Below are 20,959 nucleotides of genomic sequence, written 5' to 3' on the forward strand. Positions count from 1 at the left end.
CTAGTTCAAACATTTCCCTGAATTATTTTAATCACGAAATATTTATTGAGCCCCTTCTATGTGGTAGGCACTGGGCCTAACACTGGGGATGACTTGGTAAGCATAGAGACACAGCCGCTGGCCTCAGGGAGCCTTCCCTCTAGCAAGGAAGGGAGTCAATAAACAAGTAATTGCATATGCATAATTATTTAACTATAATTGTGAACACTACATAAAGAAAAATTACAGGGGACTGTGAAGCCATATAAGATCCCTTGCCAAGGAAATGACATTTAAGCTGAGGCCTAAAGGATGGGTAGGAGTTAACAAAACCAGAGGGAAAATATTTTCCTGCCAGCAGGAACAGCACGTGCAAAGGCCCTGCAGAGGGAAGGAGTTCGGCAGGAAGGATTAAGAGAAGACAGGTGCAACTGCACAGAGTGAGAGGGAGGGAGGAGTTGAGGTTCAAAGGCAGGCAGGTCTGGGCTCACACAATAATCTGGAAACTTGCTCAAGTGATCCGCCTGCCTCAGATCACCACCACCAGCAACCAGTCTAAAGATGTCAAGAGTTGTTACCTTGACAAGGCCATGTGCCAAGTGTTTTCAGGAATCAAATACTTTCCAGAAGTTACTATTTAAAAAAAAGTAGGTTGGTCGCAGTGGCTCATGCCTGTAATACCAACACTTTAGGAGGCCGAGGCAGGCAGATCACGAGATCAGGAGCTCGCGACCAGCCTGACAAACATGGTGAAACTCTGTCTCTACTAAATATGCAAAATTAGCTGGGTGTGGTGGCATGCACCTGTAGTCCCAGCTACTTGGGTGGCTGAGGCAGGAGAATCTCTTGAACCTGGGAGGTGGTGGTTGCAGTGAGCCACCACTGCACCATTGTACTCCAGCCTGGGTGACAGAGTGAGACTCCATCTCAAAAAATAAATAAATTAATTAATTAATTTAATTTAATTTAATATGAACAAACAGAGAGTTAGCAGTACGGAATTCGAGCCAGGTGGGCAGAATAGGCCTTAGAGGGGTTAGGAGACACCACAAAAGATCTCACCTGGCAGGAAGCAGAGGGAATGTGGTTTTTTTGTTTTGTTTTGTTTTTTTCGAGATGGAGACTCGCTCTCTTGCCCATGCTGGGGTGCAGTGGCACATCTTGGCTCACCTGCAAACTCCTCCTCCCAGGTTCAAGTGATTATCCTGCCTCAGCCTCCCGAGTAGCTGGGATTACAGGCACACACCATCATGCCTGGCTAATTTTTGTATTTTTGTAGAGATGGAGTTTCACCATGTTGGCCAGGCTGGTCTTGAACTCCTGACGTCATGTAATCTGCCTGCCTTGGCCTCCCAAAGTGTTGGGATTACAGGCGTGAGCCACCCCGCCCGGTGGGGAATGTGATTTTGGAGTCAGATGCTTACTAATGTGTATCCTCAGGCAAGTGAATTACTTCTCCCAGTTTTAGCCTCCTCATACACAGTCTAAGTGCAAAGGTATTGTAAGGTTGAAGAGTAGGGGCTGACATGATCATTATAACAGATTTACTTAATTTTTTTAACAGAAGTTCTTGTTCAGATGATTGTACATTCACATTAAGTTGTAAGAAATATTTTGCCAGTTTTACCTGGACTCATTTTTGTGTGTGAATGTGTGGTGTGAGTGTACTCATTCTACACAATTTTATCACCTGTATAGATTCCTGTGTCCACCGTCACAGTCAAGAAACAGAACAGTTCCATGACCACACAAGGATCCCTTGTGTTGCTCTTTCTTTTTTTTTTTTTTTTGAGGTGGAGTCTTACTCTGTTGCCCAGGGTGGAGTGCAGTGGCACGATCTCGGCTCACTGCAGCCTCTGCCTCCCAGGTTCCAGCGATTCTCCTGCCTCAGCCTCCTGAGTAGCTGGGATTCAGGCACATGCCACCACACCCAGGCAATGTTTTTATTTTTAGTAGAGACTGGGTTTCACCATGTTGGCCAGACTGGTCTCGAACTCCTGACCTCAGGTGATTCACCCACCTGAGCCTTCCAAAGTGCTGGGAATATAGGCGTGAGCCACCACGCCCAGCCATGTTGCTCTTTTATAACCACACCAAACCTAACTCCTGCCTCTCCTCTTCATCCGTAATCTCTGGCAACTGTTCATCTGCCTCCATTTCTAAAATTTTATCATTTCAAAATGTTATGGAAGTGGAATAATACAGTAAATATTATTTGGGAATTGGCTTTTTTCACTTAGCTTAATTCCCTGGAGATTCTTCTCAGTGGTTGCATATATCAGTATTTCCTTCCTTTTTGTTTTTGAGTACTATTTCATGGTATGTAGCTTTCACCATTTGTTTGACTGTTCACCTGTTGAAAGAGCTGTAGGTTGATTCCAGTTTTGGCTATTACAAATCATGCTGCTATACACATTTCTTTTTCTTTTTTTTTTTTTTTTTTTTTGAGACGGAGTCTCACTCTGTTGCCCGGCTGGAGTGCAGTGGCATGATCTCGGCTCACTGCAACCTCCATCTCCTGGGTTCAAGTGATTCTCCTGCCTCAGCCTCCCGAGCAGCTGGGACTACAGGCGCGCACCCCCCCCCCCCCCCCCCCAGCTAATTCTGTATTTTTAGTAGAGACAGGGTTTCACCATGTTGGCCAGGATGGTCTCGATCTCTTGACCTCGTGATCTACCCGCCTCAGCCTCCCAAAGTACTGGGATTACAGGCGTGAGCCACCGCGCCTGGCTGCTATATGCACTTCTATACAGGCTTTGTGTAACTGTAAGTTTTATTTTCTTGGGATAAATGCCTACGAGCGCAATTGCAGCATTGTATGGTAGTTGCATGTTTAGTTTTTTAAGAATCTGCCCAATTGTTCTTCACAGTGTCTGTACCATTTATATTTCCATCAGCAATGTATGAGTGATCCAGTTTCTCTGCATCCTCACCAGCATTTGTTGTTGTCACTATTTTTTATTTTAGTCATTCGGATACTTATGTAAGTGATAACCCACTGTGGTTTTTAATTTGCATTGCCCTAACGGTGAATAATATTGAATGTGAAAATATACTTATTTCTCATTTATATATTCCCTTTGATGAACTTTTGCTTCATGTTCCAACCAGATTGTTTGTATTTTTTTTTTTTAACTATTGAGTTTGAGGGTTTTTTTGTTTTTTTTGTTTTTGTTCTTTGTTTGTTGGAGTTGAGTCGAGTGGGGTCTCACTCTGTCATCCAGGCTGAAGTACAGTGGCACAGTTATGGCTTGCTGCAGCCTCCAACTCCTGGGCTCAGGCAATCCTCCCACCTCAGCCTCCGGAATAGCTGGAACTACAGATGTGCACCACCATGCCCAGCTGTATTTTAAATATTTTGTAGAGATGGGTTGTCACTGTGTTGTCCAGGCTGGTCTTGAACTCCTGGGTTCAAGCAGTCCTCCTACCTCGGCCTCCTAAAGTGCTGGGATTACAGCACACCACAACCGGTCAAGTTTGAGAGTTTTTGCTATATTCTAGATATTAATCCTCTGTCAGATATATGGCTTGCAAATATTTTCTCCAACATGTACTTTGTCTTTTCATTGTCTTCACAGGGGCTTTCACAGAACAAAAGTTTGAAGTTTCAATAAAGTTCAGTTGATGAAGTTCTTATTATATAAATCATGCTTTTTATTTGTATTTATTTATTGATTGATTTTTTGAGATGGAGTCTTGCTCTTGTCGCCCAGGCTGGAGTGCAGTGGCAACAACTCGGCTTACTGCAACCTCCACCTCCTGGGTTCAAGTGATTCTTCTGCCTCAGCCTCTCAAGTAGCTGGGATTATAGGCATGCACCACCATGCCCAGCTAATTTTTGTATTTTTAATAGAGACAGGGTATCACCATGTTGGCCAGGCTGGTCTGACCTCAGGTGATCTGCCCACCTCGGCCTCCCAAAGCCCTGGGATTACAGGCATAAGCCACTGAGCCCGGCGAAATCATGCTTTTTAGTGTCAAGTGTAAGAACTTGCCTAGCCCTAGATACTGAATTTTCACCTATTTTTTTAAAGTTCTATAGTTTTACATTTTACATGTAAGTCTATGATCCATTTCAATTTAACTTGTGTATAAGGTATAAGGTTTAGGTTGAGGTTCATTTTTTGCTTGTGGATGTCTGATTTTTTTTTTTTTTTTAATTGAGACGGAGTCTTGCTCTGTCTCCCAGGCTAGAGTGCAGTGGTGCGATCTTGGCTCACTGCAACCTCTGCCTCCTGAGTAGTTGGGATTACAGGTGCTCACCACCGCGCCTGGCTAATTTTTGTATTTTTAGTAGAGACAGGGTTTCACCATCTTGGCCAGGCTGGTCTCGAACTCCTGACCTCGTGATCCATCTACCTCGGCCTCCCAAAGTGCTGGGATTACAGGCATGAGCCACCGTGCCTTTTTTTTTTTGAGATGGAGTTTTGCTCTTGTTGCCCAGGCTGGAGTGCAATGAATGGCATGATTTTGGCTCACTGCAACCTCTGCCTCCCAGGTTCAAGAGATTCTCCTGCCTCAGCCTTTAGAGTAGCTGGGATTACAGGTGCCTGCTACCATTCCCGGCTAATTTTTTTTTTCTTTTTTTAGACAGAGTCTTGCTCTGTTACCCAGGCAGAAGTGCAGTGGTGCGTTCTCAGCTCAGTGCAACCTCTGCCTCCTGGGTTCAAGCGATTCTATTGCCTCAGCCTCCTGAGTAGTTGGATTACAGGTGTGTGTGCCACCAACCTGGCTAATTTTATATTTTTATTAGAGACGGGGTTTCACTGTGTTGGTCAGGCTGGTCTCGAACTCCTGATCTCAAACAATCCACCTGCCTCGGCCTCCCAAAGTGCTGGGATTACAGATGTGAGCCACTGCGCCCGGCCAATTTTTTTATGTTCAGTAGAGATGGGGTTTCACCGTGTTGGCCAGGCTGGTCTCAAACTCCTAATCTCAAGTGATCTGCCCGCCTCGGCCTCCCAAAGTGCTGGAATTACAGGCATGAGCCACTGCGCCCGCTGGATGTCTGATTTGATTTGCTTGATTTCTAACCATTGTCCCCCTCCTCATTACTCATTCCTATCACACAGAAGTATCTTGCGCAACCAACTGTTTTATGACATGCAGCATTAGGTTTTGTTTTGATCCTAAAATAAATTGCTATTAACTCTGAGATTTTTACAGAATCCTCTAAGGTGGCTAGAGACCCTCTTAGATACTCCCAAAACAAGTTTGGGAATTATTGCACCAGAAGGCTTTGGGAGTTTGATGCATTGTTACTTTTCTGACTTACTCATTGATTCCATGTTATACTTACCCATGCTTGTTGTTACCTCTATGGCATCTAGCCATACCACTTTGTTTGCACTGTTTATCTGTTTTTATCTTCACAGCATGCCTGTAACATAGGTATTTTTATGCCTGTTTTCCAGATAAGGAATTGAAGGTGAGAGAGGTTAAATAACTTGCCTAAGGTCACAGAGAAGTAGAAGACCTGGAATTTGAACCCAATCCTGGTTTTAAAGCCTGTGTTGAAAGTGAAGACAACGCACAGAATGGGGAAAAACTTTTGCAAATTATACATCTGATAAGGGAGTTGTATCTAGAATGTATAAAAACACTTACAGATAGGCACGATGGCTCATGCCTATAATCCCAGCACTTTGAGAGGCAGAGATGGGCGGATCACCTGAGGTCGGGAGTTCGAGACCAGCCTGACCAACATGAAGAAACCCTGTCTCTACTAAAAATACAAAATTAGCCTGATGTGGTGGCGCATGCCTGTAATCCCAGCTACTCAGGAGGCTGAGGCAGGAGAATTGCTTGAACCTGGGAGGCAGAGGTTGCAGAGAGCTGAGATCATGCCATTGCACTCCAGCCTGGGCAACAAGAGCGAAACTCAGTCTCAATAAAAAAAAAAAAAAAAAAAAAAAAAAAAAAAAAAAAACCTGCAACTCAATAATAATAAAACAACCCAGCAGGGTACAATGGCTCACATCTATAATCTCAGTATCTTGGGAGGCCAAGGCAGGTGGATCATTTGAGCTCAGGAGTTCAAGACCATCCTGGGCAACATGGCGAAACCCAATCTCTACAAAACTACCAAGAATTAGCCGGGTGTGGTGGCACACACCTGTAGTCCCATCAACTCGGGAGGCTGAGGTGCGAGGATCACTTGAGCCTGGGAGGCGGAGGTTGCAGAGAGCCAAGATCATGGCGTTGCACTCCAGCATGGATGACAGAGTGAGACCCTGTCTCAAAAAATAATAATAATAATAAGACAACCCAATTTAAAAATGGACAAAGAAGGCCAAGTGCAGTGGCCACATGCCTGTAATCCCAGCACTTTGGGAGGCCAAGGCAGGTATCACTTGAGCCCAGGAGTTTGAGACCAGCCTGGGCAACATAGTGAGACCCCATCTGAAAAAAAAGTTTTTTTTAAAAAAGGACAAAGACATTGAGTAGGCATTTGTCCAAAGAAGATAGACAAATCGCCAAGAAGCTTACAAAAAGATGCTGAATATCACTAGCAATCAGGTAAATGCAAATCAAAACTACAATGAGAGAATACTTCACAGTCACTAGATGGCTATATTTAAAAAGACAGATAGTAGCCGGGCACAGTGGCTCATGCCTGTAATCCCAGCACTTTGGGAGGCTGAGGTGGGCAGATCATGAGGTCAGGAGTTCGAGACCACACTGGCCAACATAGTGAAACCCCATCTCTACTAAAAATACAAAAAATTAGCCAGGTGTGGTGATGGGCACCTGTAGTCCCAGCTACTCGGGAGGCTGAGGCAGGAGAATCACGTGAACCTGGGAGGCAGAGGTTGCAGTGAGCCAAGATCATGCTACTGCACTCCAGCCTGGGCAACAGTGTGACACTCTGTCTCAAAAAAAGAAAAAAAAAAAAAAGACAGATGGTAACAGGTTTTGGTCATCAACTTTCTGGGCCTTGGTTTCTCCACTTATGAAGTAAGGGGTTTGGACCAGTTCTGGGATGCCTGACAGCCTACATTCTGCTACACACACCCCTGCCATGGCAGGGTTCACCAATTGATGATGGTACATGTGTTAATCAGCCTCAGAATTATTGTCAACACAGTGTTCTCATCAGCTACCACCAATGGATCGGAGTTAGCACAGAGGTTAGGACCTACCAGCATGTGCCTGAAATGGTGCAATTCTAAAGGTCCACCTAACCCTGATATTCTGATGAATTTGAGCCTCTAGGTTTACAATCACAACAGGAGGAGAATATGAAACTAATAGGAACAGGGGCATTAGAACCAGAGAATCCCGGGTTTGAATACCAGCCATGCTACTTCCAGGTTATATGGAATCTTGGGTGAGTCATTTCTTTTTTTCTTTTTTTTTTTTTTTTTGAGATGGAGTCTCGCTCTGTCACCAGGCTGGAGTGTAGTGGCATGATCTCGGCTTACTGCAGCCTCTGCCTCCTGGGTTCAAGCAATTCTCGTGCCTCAGCCTCCCGAGTAGCTGGGGCTACAGGCGCACACTGCCACACACAGCTAATTTTTTTTTTTTTTTTTGTATTTTAATAGAGATGGGGTTTCACCATGTTGCCCATGCTGGTCTCAAACACCTGAGCTCAGACAATCTGCCCACTTTGGCCTCCCAAAGTGCTAGGATTACAGGTGTGAGCCCCTGTGCCTGGCCGAGTCATTTCTCTTTATGCCTTGGTTTCTTCTTCTCTGTAAAATGGGATCAGAATCCCTAACACATAAGGTTTCAAAAATTAAATTGAGATGCTACTTGTACCTTTTGCTTACATATAGCAGGAACTGCATAAATGGAATGTAAACAGACACAGCCGGCAAATGTGTACACCAAGAGACTTGTCTTCCACCTGTTCATACCACCCTCTCCTCCCACAAAGCACAGAAACTCTGACAAATGGCTTCTGACTCGTGCTGCTGAGGACACCAAGATGAATTAGACATGGTCCTTGTCCTCAGGATGTTCACAGTCTAGTGGGGAAAACACAGGTACAGCGTGTTGGGGCCATTTAGGAGAGAAACCTGAAGACTGTGAGATTTTGCCAGGTAAGTAAATGCTCCTGTAGCCACCAAGGACAGAGAGTGGTGTAGGCTGATTTTGTACCCCAGGGGACACTTGGTAGTGGCTGGAAACTTTTGGTTATCATGACTGGGGGTGAGGTTGGGGAGAGGTGATTCTGGCATCTAGTGGGTAGAAGCCAAAGAACATCCTGAGATGCACAGGACAGCACCAACAACAAAGAATGATTTTGGCCTGGCGCGGTGGCTCACGCCTGTAATCCCAACAATCCGGCCGAGGCGGGTGGATCACCTGAAGTCAGGAGTTCGAGACCAACCTGGCCAACATGGCGAAACCCCATCTCTACTAAAAATACAAAAATTAGCCAGGCGTCGTGGCACACGCCTGTAATCCCAGCTATTCGGGAGGCTGAGGCAGGAGAATCGCTTCAACCTGGGAGGCGGCGGTTGCAGTGAGCTGAGATTGCGCCACCGCACTGCAGCCTGGGAGACAGAGCAAGACTCCAGCTCAAGAAAAAAAAAAAAAAAAAAAAGAATGATTTCTCCCAAAATGTCAATAGTGTCAAGGTGGAGAAACCCTGGATGAAGGCTGCATTGGGAGTCTTCTGTCTGACTGTCATGAAGAGGGAAACATGAGCAGGAACACATAGGAATTTATAAGCCAGCCTAGACTTTTTCTTGAGGCTCTCAGGAAGACACTGAAGAGTTTTTATCAGTCCAGTGGCAGGACCGAATTTGTACTTTATTTTTCATTTATTTATTTATTTTTCGAGATGGAGTCTCACTCACTCTGCTGCCTAGACTGGAATGCAGTGGCATGATCTCTGCTCACTGCAACTTCCGCCTCCCGGGTTCAAGCCATTCTCCTGCCGCTGCCTCTTGTGTAGCTGGGATTACAGGCGCCTGCCACCACGCCCAGTTAATTTTTGTATTTTTAGTAGAGACGGGGTTTCACCATGTTGCTCAGGCTGGTCTCAAACTCCTGGCTTCATGTGATCCACCCACCTTGGCCTCCCAAAGTGCTGAGATTACAGGCGTGAGCCGCCACTCCCAGCCTCTGGATTTGTACTTTAAAAAGACCCCTCTGAGGCCGGGCGCAGTGGCTCACGCCTGTAATCCCAGCACTTTGGGAGGCCGAGGCGGGCGGATCACGAGGTCAAGAGATTGAGACCATCCTGGCTAACACGGTGAAACCCCGTCTCTACTAAAAATACAAAAAGTTGGCTGGGTGTGGTGGTGGGTGTCTGTAGTCCCAGCTACTCAGTAGGCTGAGGCAGGAGAATGGCGTGAACCTGGGAGGCAGAGCTTACGGTGAGCCGAGATTGCGCCACTGCACTCCAGCCTGGGCGACAGAGCGAGACTCTGTCTCAAAAAACAAACAAACAAACAAAAAAGGCCGGGCACAGTGGCTCACACCTGTAATCCCAGCAATTTGGGAGGCTGAGGTGGGCGGATCACGAGGCCAGGGGATAGAGACCATTCTGGCCAACATGGTGAAACCCCGTCTCTACTAAAAATACAAAAATCAGCTGGGCGTGGCGGCATGTGCTTGTGATCCCAGGTACTTGGGAGACTGAGGCAGGAGAATTGCTTGAACTCAAGAGATGGAGGTTGCATTGAAGCCGAGATCGCGCCACTGTACTCCAGTGTGGTGACGGAGCTAGGCTCTGTCTCAAAAAAAAAAAAGTAAATTTTATGTTACATATATTTTACCACAGTTAAAAAAAATTAAATGACATCATCTTATAAGGTCAGTTAGGAAATGGCATCATCTTATAAGGTCAGTTAGAACAGGAGCCAAATATTTATTATGACCACTTTTTCTTAGATGTAGTCCAAAAAAGTGAGAATCCAAGAGCTAGGAGGCCAGAACAAGCAAGTTGGCAAACGCGGTCTGTGGTCTCAGTCGGGGGTGCAGCTTCACAGCCAAGGCCACGTGGGACTCAGATTTGGCTGCAGAGTCAGAGGAGGATGCTCCTGTGAGTGAGTGTGAACCCACTGACCATAAACATCTAGAAGCAGGCTCCCACACACACTAAACTCCTGGCTGGGACGGTCCACCTGCAGGAGCCCTGCGAGCAAACCGCCTGAGGTCCCGTCCTTTGTTTCAACAGGGCAGGAATTTCCGAGCCTGAGGTATTTGCATTTGGTATCTTAACTACTGACCTGTTCCTGCAACTGCTAAACCACTGATACGCTTTCTCTGAATCCCCTGATGAGCAGTAGAAAATCAGTAAGCCTGGCCCTCTCAGTTTTCATGTCATAATTAGTATTTTATTCCTTGTGGGGAGAGAAAATAGCCCGAACACCTGCTCTCCGAGGCGTCAGTTGCCGGCAGATCTCCTTTGTACACTCTCTATACATATGATTTTAGAGGAAGGACCCTTTAGGAGTCTTAGGCCAACCCACTCATTTCACAATGGAGCCAACACAATGTCAGAGAAGTAAACAGACTGCAGTGCAAGGGGTGTGGTGGTTCGAATCCCTGCAGGCCACTTCCAAGCTCTGTGCCTGGGTAAGTTATTTAACCTCCGGAAGCCTCATTCCCTCACAGTAAAACAAGGATGAAACAGCTTCCTCTTGGGGATCTTATGAGGAATGAAGGCCATGGTCGGGTTTTAAGTTCGCTGGCAGCTGGCAGGAGGGAAACTCAGCCAGCACCCACTCAGAGAATCCTGCCCATGACAGCCCCATCTCTTCACTCTCTCTCGTTCGACCTGGTATTATTGTATTCTTGACATTTGTCTTTAACTGAAGTTGGTTATGTGTGTACTTTTTGGTTTTGTTACCAGAAAGGGGTCCTCCTGATCCAGACCACCAGAGAAGTTTCTTGAACCTCATGCAAGAAAGAATTTGGGGAGAGTCCATAGAGTAAAGCGAAAGCAAGTTTTTTTTGGTTGTTTTTTTGTTTTTTTTGAGACAGAGTCTGGCTCTTGTCACTCAGGCTGGAGTGCAGTGGCACGCTTGGCTCACTGCAGCCTCTGCCTCCTAGGTTTGAGCTATTCTCCTGCCTCACCCTCCTGAGTAGCTGGGATTACAGGCACCTGCCACCAGGCCTGGCTAATTTTTTTTTTTTGTAGTTTTAGTAGAAACAGGGTTTCACTATGTTGGCCAGGCTGGTCTCAAAATCCTGACCTCAGGTGATCCGCCCACCTTAGCCTTCCAAAGTGCTGGGATTACAGGCGTGAGCCATTGTGCCCGGTCTGAAAGCAAGTTTATTAAGAAAGTAAAGGAGTAAAGAATGGCAACCCCTGCCGGTCACTGTGGCTCACGCCTGTAATCCCAGCACTTTGGGAGGCCGAGGCAGGCGGATCACCAGAGGTCAGGAGTTCAAGACTAGCTTGGTCAACATGGTGAAACCCTGTCTCTACTAAAAGTACAAAAATAAGCCAGACGTGGTGGCGGGTGCCTGTAGTCCCAGCTACTCGGGAGGCTGAGACAGGAGAATTGCTTGAACCCAGGAGGTGGAGGTTGCAGTGAGCTGAATGTGCCATTGTACTCCAGCCTGGGAGACAGAGTGAGACTCCGTCTCAAAAACAAACAAAAAAAAAACATTAGGTCTCGTAAGACTTATTCACTACCAGGAGAACAGTATGGGTGAAACCGCCCCATGATTCAATTATCTGGCCCTCCCCTTGACACGTGAGGATTGTTACAATTCAAGGTGAGATTCACGTGGGACACAGCCAAACCATATCAGACACTGAGGTTGATTACATATCTTGGCTATTGTGTAGTGCTGTGATAAACACAAGGGTACAGATAGCTCTGGACAAACTGATTTCCTTTCTTTTGAACACATACCTAGCAGTGGGGTTGCTGGATCGATCATATGGTAGTTCTATGTTTTGTTTTTTGAGGATGATAATGTTTTTGTGGCTCAGGTGTCCCTTTGAATCTGAAAAAAGTCATAAATGCTCTCCTAAGACATGTAACTTTTTGTAATTTTAGGGGGCTCCCAAAGCCTCTGATATTTATCAGAGATCCTCCAAAAAATAACGTCAGCTCAACCCAGACCCTCTATCTTAACTCTTCCTACAGCATCCCCAGTGGTCTTGTGTCTTTCCTGATGGTCTTCAAGAGCAGGAACTTCCTGTCTCTACAGGCAGCCCATTCAAGCAACAAGATTCAACAGAAACTTCTTCCCTCTGGTGAGAAGTCAGCTTCCCGGCATCGCTGCAGTGAGCCTGGAGCCCTGAGAACAGGTCAGCTCCCGGCTCCTAGACGGTTCCTCAGATGATGGCCTTTGGTCCTTCCCACCCTTCTTTCCTCAAAGGCTTTCTTTTTTTTTTTTTTTTTTTGAGACAGGGTTTTGCTCTGTGGCCCAGGCTGGAGTGCAGTCACGCGATCTTGGCTCACTGCAACCTCCGTCTCCTGGGTTGAAGCGATTTTTCTGCCTCAGCCTCCCAAGTAGCTGGAATTACAGACACCCGCCATGACGCCCAGCTAATTTTCATATTTTTGTAGAGATGGGGCTTCACCATGTTGGCCAGGCTGGTCTTGAACTCCTGACCTCATGATCTGCCCCCCTCAGCCTCCCAAAGTGCTAGGATTACAGGCATGAGTCACTGTGCCAGCCCTTTTTTTTTTTTTGAGACAGAATCTTGCTCTGTTGCCCAGGCTGGAGTGCAGTGGCACCATCTCAGCTCACTGCAACCTCCGCCTCCTGTGTTCAAGCAGTTCTACTGTCTCACCCTCCCAAGTAGCTGAGACTACAGGTACACGCCACTATGCCCAGCTAATTTTTGTATTTTTAGTAGAGACGGGGTTTCACATATTGGTCAGGCTGGTCTTGAACTCCTGACCTCAGGTGGTTCACCCACCTCAGTCTCCCAACGTGCTGGGATTACAGGCGTGAGCTGCCGTGCCCGGCTGGCTCCCTCTTTTTAAAATTTTTTTAGAGATGGGATCTCACTATGTTGCCCAGGCAGGACTCGAACTTCTGGGCTCTGGCAACCCTCTCGTCTTAGCCTTCTGAGTAGCTGGGACTACAGGCATGTGCCACCAAGCCTGGCTAAATTCCCCCTTAAAGTGAGAGGCATGGAGATGACCGTGATGTTGCTTCTGAAAAGATGTCTTCATTTATGCTGAGAGCAGGTGTGGATGGAGGGAACCCCAAACCCCCTTTACATCCCCTTTTTTCTGACTCAGCCCAGCCTTGGCCAAGGGACTGGATGTACCTTTCTGGGCCTAGATGAGTCCTACTGCAAACTAGCAGGGGGTTGATGAGATTGGGATTACAAATGCAAATGCTTACACTGGGGTCATGCCAATAATAGAAACGTCTAGGAATATTCATTTCCTCTGTAAACAGGTAGGTTCTCTTCTGATTTCCTTGAAACATGCCACACTCTCAGTCTCGTTTCCTATTTCTGATGAATCCATAGAGGCAGACTATCTAAAGTAATTAAAAAAAAATGCAAGAGTGAAGGAAAATGATGGCGGGGCGTGGTGGCTCACACCTGTAATCCCAGCACTTTGGGAGGCCAAGGCAGGTGGATCACTTAAGGTCAGGAGTTTGAGACCAGCCTGGCCAACATGGTGAAACCCCATCTCTATTAAAAATACAAAAATTAGCCAGGCATGATGGCATGTACCTGTAATCCCAGATACTCAGGAGGCTGAGGCAAGAGAATCACTTGAACCTGGGAAGCCGAGGTTGCAGCAGGCTGAGATTGCCCCACTGCACTCCGGCCTGGGTGACAGAGCAAGACTGAGTCTCAAAAAAAAAAAAAAAGGAGTGAAGGAAAATGACAACTGGCACTTGGTCTCAGTGGAGGGGAATAAGAGGGGCCTGCTGACTGTCTATGGGGAACATGTAGGATGCCTACTCTGTCTTTAGGGCAACTGGCACTCAGCATATGCTGATTGGTGCCATGTGGACATGGATGCCCAATGTTAGCAGATCTTACACACTTTCTAGAGAAATTGAACACATCAATTTTTATTTGAAATTTCCCAATTATTAAAACATTGGCTTAAATTTTTCTTAAAAAGTAGGAGGGCCAAGTACAACGTATTCTGGACTGTGAGCTGCCAGCCTGCCATCTCCAGATTAGGTGGGTTTTTTTGTTTGTTTGTGTTGTTTTGTTTTGTTTTTGAGACAGAGTCTCCATCTGTAGCCCAGGCTGGAGTGCAGTGGCGAGATCTAGGCTCACTGCAACCTCTGCCTCCCGGGTTCAAGCAATTCTCTGCCTCAGTCTCCCGAGTACCTGGGATTACAGGCACCTACCAGCACGCCTGGCTAATTTTTTGCCTTTTTAGTAGAGATGGGGTTTCACCATCTTGGCCAGGCTGGTCTTAAACTCCTGACATCGTGATCTACCCTCCTCAGCCTCTCAAAGTGCTGGGATTACAGGTGTGAGCCACCGTGCCCGGGCTTTTTTTCTTTTTTTTTTTTCTTTTGAGACAGGGTCTCCTCTGTCGCTCAGGCTGGAGTGCACTAGTGCGATAATGACTTACTGTAACCTCAACCTCCCAGGCTCAGGTGATCCTCCTGCCTCAGCTTCTTGAGTAGCTGGGACCACAAGTCTGTGCCACCTGGCCTGGCTAATTTTTTTAAAAATTATCTGTAGAGGCAGGGTCTCCCTATGTTGCCCAGGCACACCTTGAGCTTGTGGGCTCAAGCGATCCGCCCACCTCAGCCTCCCAAAAGGCTGGCATTACAGGCGTGAGCCACTGAGCTATCCCAGATTAGGTGTTTTTAAAGCTGTCTTTCTGCTGGAATGTTCTGTGGAGGGAGCAGTGAACAGGGAAGGAGGAAAAGAAGAAGGGATAGCAGGAGTCACTGGGGAATCTCTTTGAGACCCGGTTGTGGGGAGAGGAAGAAGGTCTGGCCTTTCTACTCGGTAAGGCTCTGTTTAGGTTAACCCTTCTTTTCCTCTTGCTGCTGGCTCTCACTTGGGAGAAACGTAATGGCCCAAGCCTTAAGAGTGTCTGAGCAGATCTGAACAGCATGCTCCAGTGTGTGGCTGGAGAGGCGTGGCTGTGGCTCTGGTGGAAGGTGAGAGGGGAGACCACTATCCTAGTCTAGAAGAGGCCTGAGGCCTCGGCCTCCAAGAGGACCGCTCTCTGTGCCCTGGCCTGCTGCTGTCCCTGGAGGAGCCCCGGATGTCCTTCCGACTGGGCCTGTGTGTCAGGGAGAGAGAATGTAGTCTGTGGTCAGTGTGGCTGGCAGCCAGCCTGGCAGATGGCCAGAACCCAGAGCTCGCTGGGAAGGAGCATAAACAAGGCGCCTGGTGGGCAGCTGTGACCCAGAATCTTCCAGCAGAAGAGCAGTGAGGAAGGAGGGGGGAATGCCAGGGGGACCCTCGCCCCGATTCCCCAGGCTGCCCAGCAGTCAGGCATCAGTCAGGGACAGCATGGGGCTCCCTGAGGCACCGGGCAAGCAGCTGCCACAGAAAGAACTGGAGGAGCCCACTTTGAAGGGGTCTCCTGAGACTCTGTGATCCCACGACTCTGTGATTCAGCTTTTCTTACACTGTAGAGTCACTCTGTACAGAGGACATCTGTGGTTTTCCCTTGCCGAGCATCCACTCTGCTCCTTCTGTTAGCAGCACCCTAGTTATCCTCCAGGAAACCACCCCGCCTCCACTCAGTCCATGCGGTTTGGGTGAGGCTGACTTTGCCTTTCCACCCTCCCAGCTTGAGGGTGGGCATGTGTGCCCGGCCTGGCCAATCAACAGATTTCTTCTTCTGCTGGATCCAGTGAAACCCAATCCAGGGGATTTTGCTGGAACTCTTGGAAAAAGTAAAATTGCCAGCAATTGGCTTGATGCATATCTGGAGGTGCTGGGAGCCATCTGGTCCTGACATGGGAGGAGCTTGCCTGAGAATGAAGCCATCACAGAGAAAGACAGCATAGAGAGGGAGGGAGAGGACAACAGATTGATTAACTGACATGTGTAAGAGACAGAAAAATAACTGAGACTTGATGAAATGGTTTGAGCTCCTAGATCCAGCTTTAAATGATGTAGTTGGTATCTAATCCCTGGACTTTTCAGTGAAGGGGTCTAGAATATGCTGCCATGGCATAAAAATTATTATGAGCAGAAGGGATTTGAGTTCCTGAAATCTTTGATCTGCCTAAAAGTAGAGCCTCCCAAAAGAACTCAATTATAAATCCCCTCCCAGAGCAATCAGGGAAGACTGACTCTTATCTCTGAAGGCTAGAAGTCACCACACCTAAACAGACTGTCACAAAATTATCATATCTCCCATCTATTCTCCTAAGGGCCCATCTCTCTTTCCTAAAAGTCATGTGTTCCTGTAAGTGCCCTTCTCCCTTTTCCTTCCTCTGTTAAGATGGTATATAAACTCCCAATTCTAATGCCTTCCTGAGTCACATTTTTGTGTGAATTCCTTTAAGGATATGATTAAATGATTAAATCCATCTCTTCTCATGCTAATCTGTCTTTTGTCAGTTTAATTTGCAGGCCCCCAGTCATTATCCTAACAAGGTAGAGGAAAACTTTTCCCTGCCCCGTCTCCACCTGCTCATCTAAGCTTCCATGACTCCAACATTCTACACAAGTCTATGATTTACCTAAGAACTAAATTCTACTTCATTTTCTCCAAGGCAGAAAGAAGCCAGCAAAGAACCTGGGGCCCTTTAAAACCCACCCTGAATGCTTGGAATTGGAGGGATTTGCCAATGAAATCTCAAGGATCCTGGCTGCATTTCTGCCCTGTCAGCACCCCCGGTGTTATCGGAAAAGGGGGTCCCGATACAGACCTCAAGAGAGGGTTCTTGGACCTCACACAACAAAGAGTTTGGGGAGAGTCCATAAAGTGAAAGCAAGTTTATTAAGGAAATAGAGGAATAAAAGAACGGCTACTCCATAGGCAGAGCAGCAGCTTGGGCTGCTGGACTAAGGATACTTACTGCTTGATTATATGCTAAACAGGGGGTGAATTATTCATGATTTTTCAGGAAAGGGGTGGGCAGTTTCCGGAGCTGAGGGTTTCCGCCTCTTTTAGACCATATAGGGTAACTTCCTGATGTTGCCATGGCATTTGTAAACTGTCGTGGCACTGGTGGGAGTGTCTTTTAGCATGCTACTGCATTGTAATTAGTGTATAATGAGTGGTGAGGATGACCAGAGGTCACTTCCATCAACATCTTGGTTTTGTTGAGTTTTAGCCGGTGTCTTTACTGCAATCTGTTTTATCAGCAAGGTCTTTTATGACCTGTATGTTGTGCCGACCTCCTATCTCATCATCGCGTGACTAAGGATGCCTTAACTTTTTGGGAATGCAGCCCAGTAGGTCTCAGCATTATTTTACTCAGCTCCTGTTCAAGATGGAGTCGCTCTGGTTTGAATGCCTCTGACAACAACATATACCCTAGGGAAACTTGATTTCTAGAGCACAAACCCGCAAAGAGAATGCCATGGGTCCTAGTAGTGTCCTTCATTCATCTGTCAATTCAGTGCAAATGTATGGAGCACCAACTGTTTTCAAAGATGAAGTTCTTATCCTCAGAGATCTTAGATTTTGGTGAGGAAAACAGACCAGTAAAAAAAATTTCATCAGAAAGTGATTAGTGCTATATTAGAGGTAAGTACCGAGAAGCAGCCTCTAGACCAGGGGGAGGCAGTAGGCATGACATAGATGCTTCATGAAAGAAGTGACCTTTGAGCTGAATTCCACAGAATGAGGAGTCAGGCAGGAGAGAGGGTAGAAGAAGAGCTTTCCCGGCAAGCAAAGGAGCAACATGAGGTGCCAAATCCAAGGGATGGGAGAGGCTGTGGCTTGTAAGAGGAATTAGCTGGGGTAGAGTTGGTGTGGGTAGAGATTCCCTATTAGGGAACAGGGTGGCTGGCATGCTGTTTGACAAGCTGGTTTTGATGAGGGCTGCTTCCTACATGTAAGAACATACAGACAGCAAGCAACACAGCTCAGTCCCAAACCTGAGCCCCGGGCAAAGCCTGACTCATGTCCAAAGAGTAGAAAACAAGCTGGTGGATCCCCAGTCAGGGTTCCAAGCCAAGGGGTACAGCAGAGCCTTTGAGCATACGTATTGGTGAGCTCCATGCCCACAGTGGGCACTTGGACCTTTCCCTATTAGAAATTACTGTAGACCACTAAAGGCAGGGCCCAGCGATACTTTGCAAAGATCTTCATTCTCCTCTCCCGCTCCCCAGTTCCTCCTAGATACCCCTTTTTCCCATGCATGTCCTTCAGCTCTGCAGAGCCTATGAGGACAGTAAATGACCATGTGTAAAAGTAGGTGCTTTGTGGAGCCAGGCAACCCCAGGTTCCACTCCTTGCTGGGCCATTATTGAGAGTGTGACCTTTTTTTTTTCCCCTTTGGCTTTTTTCTGGGGGTTGGGGTGAAGGACACACTCTCACTCTGTTGCCGAGGCTGGAGTGCAGTGGTGTGAGGACAGCTCACTGCAGCCTTGAACTTCTGGGCTCAAGCAATCCTCCTGCCTCAGCCTCCCATGTAGCTGTTACTACAGGTATGCACTGCCATGCCCAGCTGATTTCTTTATTTTGTAGAGACAAGGTCTTGCTGTGTTGCCCAGGCTGGTCTTGAACTTCTGGCCTCAAGCAATCTGGCCTCCCAAAGTACTGGGATTACAGGCATGAGCCACTGTGCCTGCATGAGTGTGACCTTTTTTTTTTTTAATTTAAAATTTTTTAAAATTTTATGTATTTATTTTCTGAAACAGGGTCTCACTCTCTTACCCAGCCTGGAGTGCAGTGGCGCAATCTCGGCTCACTGCAACCTCCACCTCCTGGGTTCAAGTGATTCTCCTGCCTCAGCCTCCCAAGTAGCTGGGAATGTAGGCGCCTGCCACCATGCGTGGCTAATTTTTGTATTTTTAGTAGAGACAGGGTTTTGCCATTTTGGTCAAGCTGATCTTGAACTCCTGACCTCAAGTGATCTGCCTGCCTCAGCCTCCCAAAGTGCTGGGATTACAGGCGTGAGCCACTGCGCCCAGCCAAGTGTGACCTTCTGACACAGTCTCTCTGTATCTCTCTCCTCCTCTGTAGAATGAAGATTATAGTACAGATTACATGAAGTAATGCATATATAGTGAAACAGTCATGAATTCACTCATTGACTCTTTTGTCTGTGGAGCATTCCTTTCTTTGGGAATCCATGCTATTCATTCCATGTGCTCTGTTGAGACTTTCAGTCAGAGCCTTGGCCTCTTCCTGGGCACAGGGTAGGGGCACAGACCATGCCCAGCCAATCATGAGATCCCCTTTTTGGCAACAGTGATTGGTCCCTGAGGTGGGCTGAAGCCTCAAGAAAGCCAACCAGAGCCTGCCTTGGGAAAGGACTGCTTCTTTCTGGGGTTACTGAGCTGGGAGAATATAAATCCCGAGAGAGCCTGTCTATCTGTGGATGAAGTCACTTCTTAGAAGGAAATACAGCCAAGATGACGAAGATGATGTAGACATCATCTTGCATTGCTTGAAGCCAGATTCACTTCCTGACTTCCTAATTCTATGAGCCAGTTCGTTAGTTGGGTTTTCCTTATTTAGTTGGGGTTCCTTTACTTGTAGTCATAAGAATCTTAAATCATTTGGTGTGCAAAGCCCTGAGCACAGTATCTGCCACATACGAAGGGCTCAAAGAATTGTCACTACAGTGAGGAGGGTGGAAATGATCTTATTCCCCCTTCATCAGCACCGTTTTTACTCCCAGAACACAGTTTCACTTCTTTTCCTTCTGGTCTGCTGGCTGTGTGAGCTTCCCATTGGCAGGAATGGGGTAGGGGTCAGGGATACAGTGACAGGCAAGCCAAACTACCCAGTGCCCACCAGACAGACAGCATGGGAGCTGTGGCCACACCACCAACGTCCCCAGCCTGTCAACTGAATGTGATTGGAATCAACTGCACGGTAGAGCAGGAATAAGCTGGAGTCAGACTGACCTAGTTTAAATTCCATCTCTAGAGCTGTGTGACCTATAAAAGGTCACTTTATCTTTCCAGGCTTCTGTTTTTTTTTTCTATAAAACCAAAACAATAATGGCCCCTGTTTCTCCAAGGGAAGTTGTGAGGATTAAATGAGGAAAAAAAGAGAAACCTAGTATTAATATTGTGATTAATATGTTCCGGGCATTGGTCTAAGCACTTTGCAAACGATTAGTCTAATTAACCTTCACAACAAGCCTGGGTGGCAGGTATTACTATTCTTCCCACTTAAAAGATAAAGGAATTGTGGCCAGGCGTGGTGGCTTACATCTGTAATCCCAGCACTTTGGGAGGCCCAGGCGGGTGGATCACCTGAGGTCAGGAGTTCAAGACCAGCCTGGCCCACATGGTGAAACCCCCTCTCTACCAAAAATAAAAAAATTAGCCAGGCGTGGTGGTTGATGCCTGTAATTCCAACTACTAGGGAGGCTGAGGCAGGAGAATCACTTGAACCTAGGAGGCAGAGGTTGCAGTGAGCTGAGATCACGCCATTGCACTCCAGCCTGGGCAACAAGAGCGAAACTCTGCCTCAAAAAAAAAAAAAAAAAAAAATGAAGGAATTGAGGTTAGTGTGCCCTGAAGTAGAACCCAGCAGTTGTGGTACATCATGTGATATCTGAAAAGCAAGGGAAGGGGCAACAACTGGGGCCCTGATGGTACCTCCTTCCCTTTACATTTTCATATCTAGAAGCCTCTACAGACAGCTCTACATTGCTGGGTGCAGACCTGCCATAAAAAGCAAGCTCTCTCCTCTTTTGAGATGGAGTCTCGCTTTGTCGTCCAGGCTAGAGTGCAATGGCATGGTCTTGGCTCACTGCAACCTCCGCCTCCCAGGTTCAAGCGGTTCTCCTGCCTCAGCCTCCTGAGTAGCTGGGACTACAGGTGCATGCCACCACACCGGCTAATTTTTGTATTTTTAAAAGTAGAGACAGGATTTCACTATGTTGGCCAGGCTGGTCTTGAACTCCTGTCCTCAAGTGATCCACCCGCCTCGGCCTCCCAAAGTGCTGGGGTTACAGGCATGAGCCA

The sequence above is a fragment of the Gorilla gorilla genome, chromosome 4, assembly GCF_029281585.2.
Source record: "Gorilla gorilla gorilla isolate KB3781 chromosome 4, NHGRI_mGorGor1-v2.1_pri, whole genome shotgun sequence".
Classification (NCBI taxonomy): domain Eukaryota; kingdom Metazoa; phylum Chordata; class Mammalia; order Primates; family Hominidae; genus Gorilla; species Gorilla gorilla.